Raw genomic sequence first — 13,852 nt, 5'->3', positions numbered from 1 at the left:
CATTACCATTAAATGTGGTCTAATTTCAGCTGACAAACCAGAGAATAATTATTTGGATGGTAATTTACTTCAGTTTTAAGAGATTAGTTATGTTAACGTCAAGTAAGATAATATATTTGGCAATGACATCAGACAGCTCTGAATAAAAAACCCCTTCATTTTGTGTCAAATGTATTTTTAAAACCATATTTTAAAACCACTTTCAGTACCACCAGTAACATAAAATAAAAATCAAAGTTTTCATTGCATTAATTTTGTCGGTGAGTAGTGTGAAAAAGGCAGACCTAAATAAATAAAACTAGATAGAAGCTCAGGTTATCACTGGCTGTTTCCCTGTTTTGCCTCTAAAATCAGCATGCACAAAGCCATGCCAGAAGCATCATAATCCCTAATTGTCAGTTCCATGTAAAAAACTAAGGTACACAGGGTTTAAATACTATGCTACTGGTTATACAAATGAGGCCAGAATGTCCATGGCCTATGGGCAGTGAGCTCCTGCCACAGGTAACTGAGAATGCAGGGAGGACAATGTGAATCAACAGCTGGAATTTACCCATGCAACCCTCTTAGGTACAAGGCAATGCGCTTTGCAACCAGTAATTCTCCCAAGTTCTGCAATATTACACTCACCTGTGTTGGTCAATGCCATTAAGAGGATACTTCGTTGGCTGCATGAACATGAGAAGGATTATGTTTCACATAAAAAGAATTGTGCTATTGTGCATGCCCTAAGCTTTGTCCTGTCTCAGTTTTAATTAACACAACTCAATGCTTTGAAAGGACAGAAGCCAAGCTGCTCTTCTTTTGAAGCCCTTCATTGTGTAAATCTTTCCTGTTCCAGTTAAGCTAATCAACATTCTTACAATGCTTTTTCATATGAAACTATCATTATTCTTTAAAAGTGCTACTATCTACCAGTTACCATTTTCTACTGCTTATAACACTTCTTTCTTTTTCATTAGCACTTTGAAATCTTCTCATGTTCTACAATATCTCATTAAACTGGAATCCTGATTATTTCTATTATGCTAGCAAGTGTGTCACTGGCACTGTAATGGTTTTTTTTCTATCTTAACTATCCAAATGAAGCAGAAATCAGTTTCATTTCATTCTTTCCAGACAAATCCCAACTGCTTTTATTTAAGCATCTGTATTTGTATTATACAATCCCTATTCATATTTCAAATGCTACACTATTCCACTGTAATGAAACATCTTTTCATGGCATATCCTGTCAGGATACAAGCATGCATACTAAGGCACAATTATGAATAAGATTTTGGTAATTTCCACCTCATTTCAAAGCTCTTCTTATTACTGCAGTGGCAAACAGTCCCTGGTAGGTAAGGTTCCCTACTTACAGTTGAGTAGATGCACCTCTGTTCATGCAGTACTCACTTGCTTTTCCCCAGCCATGTAAAGTTTGTGCATTATGGCTTTGGGACTGCTGGAAATGTTCACTGTGAAGCAAACTATGCCTTAGCACATGCTGGAAAATCACAAAATTGGAAGAGCAGTCCAGTTCTTGAGCATTGCTGATGTAAATATGGGCTAAGAGAGAAGAGATAACAAATAGATGGAGCATGAAGGTGACTGTGATTATTCAGGCCAGTAAAAACAAGGAATGATTACAGATAAATTGGACTTTTCCTGTAAGTATCACATCATGACAAATTTGACAAAGAGGGACAAAAAGAGAATGAGGTGGTTTTGCAGGTATTTATTAGGAATGTGAGGTGGAACTTCATGAGGAAAATATTAAGGTGTTTACAGAGATGGATTTTCAAAAGCATCTCAGAAATTTCAGAACATGCATGCTACTGGCTTTTAGTAAGGCTGATGCTCATAAAGTGCTCTGAAACTTCAAGCATAATTTCTTTTCCTCCTGATCTACTTTTAAAATACAGACAAATTACTGTCCAAACAAAAATAAATCACTTTTTTTAATAAGGTCAAGTATAATTCTCTGAGAGTCCCAGGTGATATAAAATCATTATTTGGCCTTTGGTGAATGATTTAGACTGCCTACAGTGATGTCCATTTCACAAGCAACTTGTGGGCTACAATTAATCTTTTGCAAGGGTTCTAGGAGAGAGAAGGTAAGACAATCTTTAACTGAGATTCCAGTAAAACTTTAACTAAAAATCTTTAACTGAGAAGCAGTAAAAGCCTTTTACTTTCAAAAGCACTGGTATTTGTGAAGTATTGGTAGAAAGTAGCATGGCAAACTGTAGACAATCTAGAAGATTCCAGAGGTAACTTCTTAAGCTAGATAATAGTCAGCCCTACCAGAGGGAATATGACACTAGATTTGATGGTCACCAACATAAAGGAGATAATTGAGGATGTCAGGATTGGAGATACTTAGGTTGCAGCAACCATGCATTGGTGGAGTTTGCAGTGTTGAAGAATATAGGTCGAGTAAGGAGTAAAGTCAGGCTTCTGAACTTTAGGAAGGCAGACTTTCAGCTCTTCAGAGAGATTGTCAGAGGGATCCCTGGGAGACTGCCCCTGGGGAGAAGGAAGTGAACAGAACTGGTAAATCTTTAAAGAAATCTTCTATAGAGCAAAAGAGCTGGAGATTCCCAGGAGCAAGAAATCATGCAAGGAAGGCAAGAGACTAGAATGGCTGAGGAGGACCTGCTGGTCAAATAAAGAAAAAGAAAAAAATGCAGAGGCAGTGGAAACTAGGACAGGTAACCTGGGAAGAGTCTAGGGAAGACCTGGGAAGAGTATAGAAAAGAAGTATGATTGTGTAGAGAGGGTGTGAGGAAGACCAAGGCAATACTAGAACTGAACTTGTCAAGGGACACTAACAAATAACAGGAAAGGCTTCTACAGGCACATTAATTAGAAAAGGAAGGTCAAAAAAAGTGCAATCCCCCTGATGAAAACCACTGGTAACAGTGGTTTAACAGGTAATAACTCAGGAGTGGAAGACTGAAGTAAAAGAATCAACATTTTTGGCCTCAGTCTTCAATGGCAACCTCTCTTCCCACGCCTTTTGAGTAGGGGACTGAGAGAGCAGTCTCTCCCACTGTAAATAAAGTTCATGACCACACAAGGAATCTGAATGCACATAAGTCTATAGGACCTGATGAGAGGCATCCCAGATCCCTAAAGGAATTGGTGTATGTAGTTGCCAAGCCACTCCCCATGATATTTGGAAAGTCATGGCAGTCACAGGTGACTGCAAAAAGGGAAATATTACACCCATCTTTTAATAGGGAAGAAAGGATGATCCCTGGAACTACACACCTGTCAGCCTCCCCTCTGTGCCTGGGAAGAACATGGAGCAGACCCTCCCAGAAGCTCTTCTAAGGCACAGGGAGGACAAGGAGGTGATTCAGGAGAGCCAGCATGGCTTCACCATGGGCAAGTCCTGCCTGACCAGCTGTAAGAGACGGTCTGAAGATTCTCTCATCTGTATCACAACCGTTCAAGAACAGAACTAAGACCCTGAATATCACAAGGGACTTGGTTTAGGGGTTCGGGCCTAGCTGAGGTGGATGTTTGCTAAGTGATTGTTTGCAGGTGGTTGCATAGTACACTGCTCTCGTTCCTGCTGGTGAGCAGAGGTTTGTGCGTGGTACCCTGTGCAATGGCTTTCCACAACACATTGCCCTCGTTCCTGCTGATGAGCAAAGGCTTGCAAGACGTGGTTTGCTCTGTACCCTACACCTGCCCCCCACACAATGGAATTCATCAGATCATATATCTCCTCTGTTTTTAGCCCTGTGCCCCTTGCTTTGTAAAAGATTATAAAATTACACCCCAAACTTACCTTCGAGATCTCCCCGACAGACAGAAGATTCCGGGTTGATGGATGGCTGAGTGGACTTCGACACTGGTAGCTATAATCCCCTTATTCTCTTTTTCTTATGCTTTGCTTTCTCCTCTTTTCCTTCTATTGCATATTAGTGCTGATGAACACTCAATAAAGTGTGTTTTGCTGTTTGAGTACCTGGTTTGCTGATAATCTTTTGTACTCTGAGATCGAATAAAAGAACCACATCACAAATCCCACCTTGTGGATCATGACACCAGCCCAGAAGCCTTCTATGATGGGGTGACTACATCAGTGGACAAGAGAAGGGTAACAGATGTCATTTATCTGGATGTCTGTAAAGCCTATGACACACTATGTTGTAGGTCCCCCACAACATCCTTTTCTCCAAGAGAGATGGAATCAATGGGTGGACTGTTAGGTGGATTAGGAATTGGTTGGATGGCCACATCCAGAAGGTCGTGGTCAAGGGCTCAGAGTCCCAGAGGACGTCAGTGACGAGTGCTGTCTCTCAGGGGTCTGTACTGGACCAGTGTTAATTAAGTCTTCATTAATGACACAAACAGAGGGATCAAGGGCACCCTCAGCACATTTGTAGATGACACCAAGCTGAATGCTGGTGCTGCTGACACGCCTGAAGAACAGGATACATCCAGGGGGACCTGGACAAGCTGAAGAAGTGGCCCCTGGGAATCTGAAGATGTGTTACAGTACCAAGTACAAGGTTTTACATGTGGCTTGGGGCAACCCCCGGTATCAGCCCAGACTGGGGGATGAACACATGGACAACAGCCCTGCCCAGAAGGACTTGGGGATGCTGGTGGGTGTTGCCCTGAGAATCAGGCCTTTAGATATTGTTTTTCACAAGTTCTAGTGACTTTCCCAGGAAAGTAACTATAAACATACATTCCATTAAAGATATGCCTTTTGATGGATGTCTCTCACGGCCAGTGCAGTAGGGAAGGTGGTGACCTGACTATCCAATCTGTGGTCATGGTCAAAAACATACAAATACTGAAAGAACAAATAATTGAGAATTCTTCTTTCACCGCACCTCAAGCTGCGTCCGTGTGAATCATTTTGTGTCCAACAGTGACAGGTGGGTGAAACACTGGACATGACCCAGCAATGTGCACTCACAGCTCAGGAAGGACTGCAAGGTGACTGGCCCTCCTGAAGGGAAGAAAAGGGAAAAAAACAGTAAGAAGTACCTTTGAGCCCTCCCCAGGGGATCAACTTAAGCCAGATCTTTGTTGAAAAGCTATAATGGTAATTCTTTTTTAGAAAGAACATGCCATACATATGTTAGGTGTCTGATTAACATTCAGCTAAATGAACATTAACAAATGAAGAGCAATTTATAGCCACTTAAATAAAAATTATTTTCCTCTTTGTTATTGACATTTTCCTACAGTAATTTATGACACTATAAACCTTCTGTGATCCTCTCATTGCTTTATATCTTTCTAGGAAAATGAAGATACTCAAACATAAGTAACAACTACATGAAAAAAGTGTCCGTCTTCTTTTTATTTGTCTGAGATCTATATCAAGCTGTCAGTATAAACCAGGTAATTTTTTTCAAACTGGGGCTGGATCTGCCTCCTTTTTTTAAAATGTTTAGGCCACAAGTAATTAATTTTCTTTTTTTCATATTGTAGATAATATGCAGTAGAGAATTTTGTCTTCAATAAAGAAAAATAATTATTTTTCTATATGTATTTATGCTTTGCATGAAATTTACTTTAAATAGGTTCTCTCCCAGAACAATGAGATCATTGAAATCAGGACAGAAAAGTCCACAGTACACCCTGACACGATTCAACATAAATAAGCTCTATAAGCTTAGTATATTTGTATAATCATATGTTATTTATAACACTGAACATTTGCTTCTATGCTGCACTGCTCAAAGCATTATCTTTCCAACCAATTTTAGTGCATACAGAGAATCAGAAAAAGACTGTATTTCCCTCTGATTAAAAGAAATCTGATACTGAAACTGCAACTGATTGAGACTGTACCAAACTGTTCAGAGAACCAATTATTTTACACATTAACCTAAGCTCCTCTCAGCAGCTACTGTAAGAGAAGAACATGTCAGATCCTGGTTTCAGATGGAAACAAAATACCACCACTATTGAATTATCACAAGCTCCATCTACGCTGAAATTTAAAATAGAATCAAAATATAAATGTATTTACAAAATTTCACATTTCAAAGTATACTTTTGACCCTGTACTGTATTTTTCCATACCCAATAATAGTTATTTTCATGGATCTTAAGTAAGCTTAAATTACAGAAAATTTTCTTAGTGATCAAAATTCCAGAGAATTCAGCTATTCAATCCAAAAGATGGTTACTATTCCTTTTGTTGTTATGCATTTCAGTTAGTGCACCCAATACCACACATAAGGTATCAAAATATGGACAGGCTGGTTTATTTTTGAAGATAAACACAGATTCCAAACCAAAATATTCTGAATTAAGATACACGGCTTAGTTGCTAAGAAGTCTTCAGGGGATTTGAATTTTGGAGCTGAATTAAAAAAGAAAATAATTCCACAATCTACTAGGTAAATGAAACTGCATCTGTGCAAACTCTTCAAAAAATTCACTAAACTGCACTGACATTTCTAGCAGAAGATAGAAACTAATTGTACATTCTGATTACCAGTGCAACTACCCTGTGTCTTAGGGTTAAATTTCTGCTTATGATCCGCTCACTTAACTGTGAAATCTTTGAGGATGTCTGTCTAAGGCCAACACAATGGATTTCTTATGCTACCCCAGTCTTGGATCTATGCTAGTGGATCTGTGTGGTGGCCAGGCCAGGTCCGCTAGTCCGACCTTGGATGCCACAACCTTCCTGGACAGAGGTCTTCTAGGAGACAGCCTTTGGGGGGTCTCAGGCAATCCCTGGCCACCAGGTATCCTCAGCAAGGGGCAGCCTGTGGCTGCAAATGCAGTGATTTCCAGTTCAGTGATTTCAGCTCAGGTTGCTAGGTTATACCAGGCTTACTCAGAGACAGAAAGACAGGAGCATCATGTGGCGATTCCACAAAGGTAGCCGTCATTGTCCAGCAGCCCTGTAAAGGGGTGCCAGGGACAGCAGCTCCCTTCCAAACTGGGCAGAAGCTGGGATTTTTATGGGGGAAAGCAAGGGTGGTACTAAGGGGGAAAACTAATGGGTTACAAATAATGAACATGGGAATCAAGGCATGGTGGGGTAGCTGGAGCCCTCACCATGACAAGGGAGGATGGTCGCATCTAAGGGGTATCTCTCCAGGAGAGGGTTGAGATAAGCTTAGCACAGCCCACTCAACAGACATCCCTCCAGGGGAAGGTTGTGGCAGGCCTATCTGCCTTCACAGGTCTGCCTCTGACTTCTGTTTCATTAAACATGCTTGCACATTTGCCCAAAATACTCTTTATTTTCTTTCCCTCATTATTGTCCAGATCTGCTGTGTTCCTCATTCCACAACACTTCACTTGCTAGGTGAATTTATTCACTGTATGATCTCTCTAGTGTTTTGGGATACCTTGAGCTGGAAGTCAGACCCTTTTTCTTAGATTTAAAAGGAAAGGAGGCAGTCATGCCCCTATGTCTGACCTCTTCTTCCTCATCATAAGCATTAGGATAAAATACTGACTTCACTTGGATTTGACAAGAGGTACAGATTTGAGACGTGTAATGCTTTGACCCAGATGGTGGGTTCTGACACCCAATGAATTACCTGATGAAACAGACTTTCTCTGGGCAATGAAGGACCTCTCTAGCTCCCCACAAAGGATACTGCGGAGATACTTGAACTGGTGGCAGATGAATTCCAGTGCCAGAAGTAGCAGCAGTTCAGCTGTGCCTCCATTAATTGCTTTGCCTATTATTGTGTTACTTATTATTTGTGGCAGGGTCCAGACACACCTGCTCAGGTTGGGACTGAGTGTCTCCATCACTCAGTGTGGGTTAGATGCAGTTATGAGGATGACTGAGGATAAAAGGGATTTCTGTCTGATATTTTTAACACAGTGTGTTTACTGAATAAGTCAGAATATCATGAGCACAACCAAACAGCATATTTTTAAATAGAGACAATAAAAAAGGATGCCGAGAGATATTTGTGGCTGATGTACAAATGACAACCCCACTGATGGCTTAAGTGGAGAAAGGAAAATCATGGTTATTACCTGGAACAAAATTCTCAGAAGCTGGGAAAACCAATCCTTAATCTTTGGCAAAATAATCACAACAAATGAAGTTGTACAGCCCATGAAACGGATGAAGCCTGACCAGTGGTAATAACAGCACTGTGGAAGTAAGAGAAAATATAAGTTCTGTGCATGCTACCAGAAACCCAACAAACGAACAAACAAACAATCAAACATACAACAAACAGCACACACTCAAAAAAAAAAAAAAAAAAAAAAAAAGCATTAACCAAGATGCAAAGCACAGTAGATTACTACACTTTGGAAGAGTCTGCACACATCAGGAAGAGTCTGCACACATCAGTAGAACAGCAAAAGCCCAGGCAATGATGAGCAGTAGAGCCTTACAGAAGTCCCACTGAAAATAATGAGATTTCTTTTGTGCCACATTATCAGGTATATACTGAAACATTTGTTTCGTTAGCTCAGGCCAAAGGGTTCCATACATGCCAAAATGCTGGATTAGTGAGAGAAGTGCTGTGAATGTAAGGTAACAATTACCAAAGGCACACAAAGATCCTCACAAGATGCATAGATATTGTAATATTGCAAAATCAATGGACTCAAACAAAGTGAATATTTTAAAATACACACAAATCAAGTCATGGGCTAATCTCTCAGGAAGAATTTTTTTTATTCTGTGAAACTTTATCTGGTTTGGTTTTTTTTTTTGGTTTCCCCATGTACTTTTTGCCTTGTTTTTAATGATAATATGCATTTGGTCCTCAATTATTCCACCAAATGTCATCTATAAAATATAAAACCAGAAGATGTGATAGCATCTTTGATATTTGGTCTTGGACAAATTACATCCTTTTATGGTATCCTTTACAATGCACATAGGTAATATATGAAGAAGGAGACAGCAGAAATCTGTAAGTTTGAAAGGTGATTTGCACTCCTCATGCAAGAAAACAGCAATAAAAATCAGAGATTTATGATACAATTTACTCCTTCATTAAGCAGCAGACATTGTGTGTGTCAGCCAACAGCTATAAGGGTTTCAGTTATCAGTTCTGCCAAGTGTCTCATTAAAAACTGAGAAAAGAAACAGCAGTCTAACTTAAGCTCAACCGGCTACTTTTCCAAGTGAAGCATGCTGCCACATTTTTACAAATTAGACTGTATCCATTTGGATGCCTGTGCGACTACCGAACATTTCACAAAAATTTTAGAACTATCATATCATGAAAAACCTGTTAAGTCAGTTGTGCATGCTATGCAAGGAAGCAGAATGCTTGATACTTTCTTCACCTACAGAGTCTCTTCTTTCTTAAGAAAGGTGTGATATTTGACACATCTTTTGGGGAAGATTCAATCAAGTATGCATTGTTCTCTGCCACAGCCTCACAGCTGACTTCCACAGTCCATATTCTGTCTAACTTCTGAGTCACAGATGACCTTGCATGCAATCAACTTTTATTACTTTCTGTCAGATAGCTGGGTTGATGTATAACTCTATTTCTATAAACAGGCTATTTCCTCAGCAGGTATCTGAATTCTATCAAATCTATCATTTATCAAATGAAGCTCTTCATAGACACTTGCTTTTCTGGGTTTAAGAGCAGTTTGTACTTGAAAGAGACAATCACAATTTTTTCCCCGAAAATAGTATGTATTATTGCACCTAAATTCCTACATAATGCCACAGTTTCATATGAACACACTCAAGTTGCATTTGTATTGCAAATTTATGCATACAAAGTAAGCATTTGCACAAGTAAAATAAATAAAAGATTGCACAAATTTGAGGGGTTTTGGCACAATTTAATCTAATTCTCTATATTTAAATATCTAGGCTCCCACAACCCAAATATAAAGGAGTTTATGTCAGCTTTAAAATATGGGACATTTGTCATGAACATTTTGTGCAATGCAAGAGAAAGGAGATATGAAGCCACCACAAGTTCATTTTTTACATTATCAGGGCTTGGAAAAGTTAAGCACTTCATACTGGTGAAACACAAAGCTGGCATATGGATTGCCTCTGGGTTATGGCTGAGAATGTCTAGGGACCTGAAACCTTCCTGACCGCTGTGAGACTTCACTGATGTAATTCTAAATCTCACAAAATTAAGAACAACAAGGAGAGTCTAATGCACAGCTGAGTTTCCAACTTTCAAAATCTCAATCTAACCACCATTGTTTCACCATGGCTAGTACATTCACTTTCTTTAGGGTGTGCATTGAGATAGACATCAGCGAGAAAAGTATATGTGGTAATGTTGGGGGCTAAGTGTCCTTCCTTTTGTTCTGGCTCACCTATGGAATTTTTATCCATTAGTTTCGGGGAAAACCTTTTTGCTGGTACTTCGTGGGTGCTTGAGAAACACAAAGAATTTGGCTGGACCCAGGGGGGAAGGGGGCCAGGAAAAAGAGAGGCCGGGGACAGCTGGGGGCTGGCTGGTTTCTTCAGCTTCAGAGAAGGACACTTTGCTGGGAGTTGTTGCGGCGGAGGGAAGGGAACTCACCATCACCCAGACGGAGCTGCTGCTTCCTCTTCTCCTTCTTCCTTCTTCGTTGGTGGGCCTCGCACCCCCTGTCCTGCCGGGACGTGTGGCAGTGCCAGCCACCGCCGCGGAGCTGCTGATACACCTCAGCCACCGGCCCAGGATCTCAGCTCATCCCTGCTGTTCCAGCCGACTGTTCCTCAGAGGTCTGCAGGAGCACCGGGACTGCCCGCCCGAGGGGGTTTGTAAAGCAAAGCCTTTCCTCCATCCTTTCCTGGCTCGGCCGAGCAGGCTGTCATGGGGTCCCTGATTCTGTTTCACTGTTAACGCTGTAGTTGTTGTTGTTTGTTTGCCTTGTTATACACACTATTAAAGAACTCTTATTCCTGTCCCCAGATCTCTGCCTGAGAGCCCCTTGATTTCAAAATTATAGTAATTCGGAGGGAGGGGGTCTACATTTTTCATTCCAAGGGAGGCTCCTGCCCTCCCTAGCAGACACCTGTCTTCCAAACCAGGACAATATGCAAAACTGAATTTTGACAGATTGTATCTGCAGGAGGCAAAACAGCTCTGTCAAATCAAAGCTTCTCTCCTCAAAAAATATAATTGCATCATGATAACAAGCTTCAGTAAGACACTGGAGCCACATGCTCTGCTGTCTTGATTTTTGGATAAATAAATCAGTTGATTGTTGAATGAATCTTTGGGACATGTGACAGTGTACAACTAGAACACAATGATTCAACATTCAGGCATTTCTAATCAACACTTTCAAACTTAAAACACTTAATTAATAGTTAGCAAACATTATAATTGAAACTTACAGTGCTCTCAAGCACCTAGCTACCACACTTTGTACCTCACAGATACCAACCCTGCAGTTAATTCAGCTGCTTGCAGCCATCACTGGAGTTGATATGGAGGCCACAAGTAGTGCTCAGAAGGTTCTGACTCATGTCACGCTGACACTTTGAAGAGCAAGTTGTGACTGAAAGGAAAAACCTGCTCCTCATCTCCCCCATTCTCTTGTTGCCCGTCTTCCACTACATTTAGCAATCATGCAAGCACACAGCCAAGCCATGTGATGCTCTCTGTCAGAGGCCCTGAACCTGCTGCACACAAGTGGGATCCTGCCTCTCAGGGAGACTGACCTCACTGGACATGCCATGCAGCATGCACTCTACAGCAACAGAAGTCCAGCATGTCAGACTGGTTCACGTAAGTGGCATAAGGAATGGGCAGATGTTGCATCCAGAGCCTCATGAGCCTTTAGGATGGCCCCCTTACCTATGAAATATTCTGTTAGAAAGAATTCATCTCATGCATAAGGCTGACAGGATATCTTTAATACAGGATTTTTAGTAAAAACTTTCCTTTTTGCCTTCCTGCCTTTAAGATTGTTGAGTTATCACAGAAATGCCACCATGGTTAACCAACCTTCTGCTGCTATTTGATCTTTCACAGTAAGGGTAATTAGTATTGAACAATAATCATTACTTTTCATGAAACATGACTGGGTGTTTTACTTACTTTTTCAGAGAAAGTATTTAAAGATATATTTTGTTCACTGAAGAATGAATTTATTTTTAATTTTGTCACATGTAGTAATATTCTTATATCCAGAAGTCAGATTTCACTGTAAACAGAGGAACAGTCAGTGTTCTAAAATTTAGCTCATAATTATAGATTGGTAATTGCATATCTAATAGTAAGGTTGTAATTAGGATCACCCCCACAGTCCAGGTTAGTCTTAGCTCTGAGGTCACAGGCAATTCAATGGCTCAACCAAACATTATAATACTTAACCACTTGTTTTTCATTGCTGACTCTTATTACTTGAAATACAATCATTAAATAAGGACTATGCATACTTGGTCATCTGCATGCAAATAAGATCACTATTTTCAAGCTTCTCTGATAGAATTACCTTGCCCTCCTTCCAACTATACACCTCCAGCTATCAATTTTAATTTTTATGGGGGTTGTACATTTTCAGACCTTCCTGAGGCTTTTGGGAAGAACCTGCTTTATCTACACAGTGGCTGCTGTGACTGGGCTGTTGGACAGAATGGTCCCAGGCTGTCAAAGACTGTTCCCCTATCCCAAGCAGTGGGCACTGCCACCCCTCCCATCCACACTGCTATGTAAACAAAGGGCAAAGCACTGAAAACCTGCTGAGACCTCTGATCTCCTGGCTCACAGGAGCCCCTAATCCTGCTAATCTTCAGCTGCTCATGCTTTCTGCATATCTCCATGCTCCTGAAAATCATCCATATGTCTCCAGCTTTTCAAATTACTGTTCCAGTTCTTACATGTTTGCATCCTTATTTGTGGCAACTGCTTCACTCATCATCCCTCTGCTTTTCCTACTCCATCATATGCCCCACGTGTCTGCCATACCACCTGCCTTTCTCCCTTTCTTCTCCTTTACTCTCTTTCACTTCAATATACTTGAGCACCATTGTAGCTTCTCATACATCCAAACTTCCTTTCTCCTTCCATTCTCCATGATTCTCTGCCCAGATAAGGTCTCACTTTATCCTTTTCCATGCATGTGTCACTGGCAAATTGATTTCAGTGCTTCTTTCTTTCAGAATACTGCTTTGGAACCTGACTGGACTCCTCCTCTCCTCTTCTGGCTTCAGAACTCACCATAAAGAGTGCTAGAAAAAAGATAAATAAAAAAAGTTCATACTGGTAAACATAAAAAAATTAAAACACTCCTATCCACATCACAGAAGGCAAAGCATTAAGTTCCACAGGCATACAAGCCACACAATCTAGCATCTTCTTCAAGGTTAACTTTTTAAGCATGTTTACAAAAAAGTCCTTCCAAAAAAAAAAAAGTTAATTTAGATATCATTCCAACACAGTACAATGTATAAGCACAATTTAGATAGTTAAGATGTTGATGGTAACAGCCTCTGACCTTTGAAAAGTTCTTGTAAAAAGGCCCTTGATCAACACACTTTATACTGGACTGTAATGACTCCATAACTGCACAGTGATTTCTAGAACCAGATTTTACACCTTTGAGGAGGAAACAGAAAAGTGAAGGACAGAAGAGCAAAGTTCAACTCATATAAGCTATTTAACTGAGCAATTGAAATATTTTATCAACAGAAGGCTCAATTTCCAGGCCATCTCTGAACTTGGTTTTGTTTTGTTATTTGACAGCTGTAGTATCTTACAGCTGTCCCTGGAGGGTTTGTGGGTCTTTTTTCTCACTCTTAAATCAACAATATCTGTTGTCAGCCTAAGCTCCAGCTCAGATTCTGCACCTGTTCCACTTCAAATACTACCAGGGATTAATTAGGCTCATTTTCTATACTCTCCTGATGCTGAATTGCAGGTATTGCTCAACCACATAGCATGAAGATGCTTGTTTTGAGAAAGAGCGAACC

Source organism: Pseudopodoces humilis, chromosome 6 (genome assembly GCF_049639895.1).
Source record: "Pseudopodoces humilis isolate 2021_Gansu_Grassland_sample_001 chromosome 6, ASM4963989v1, whole genome shotgun sequence".
Taxonomy (NCBI): Eukaryota; Metazoa; Chordata; class Aves; order Passeriformes; family Paridae; genus Pseudopodoces; species Pseudopodoces humilis.
Note: the sequence above shows the minus strand (reverse complement) of the source record.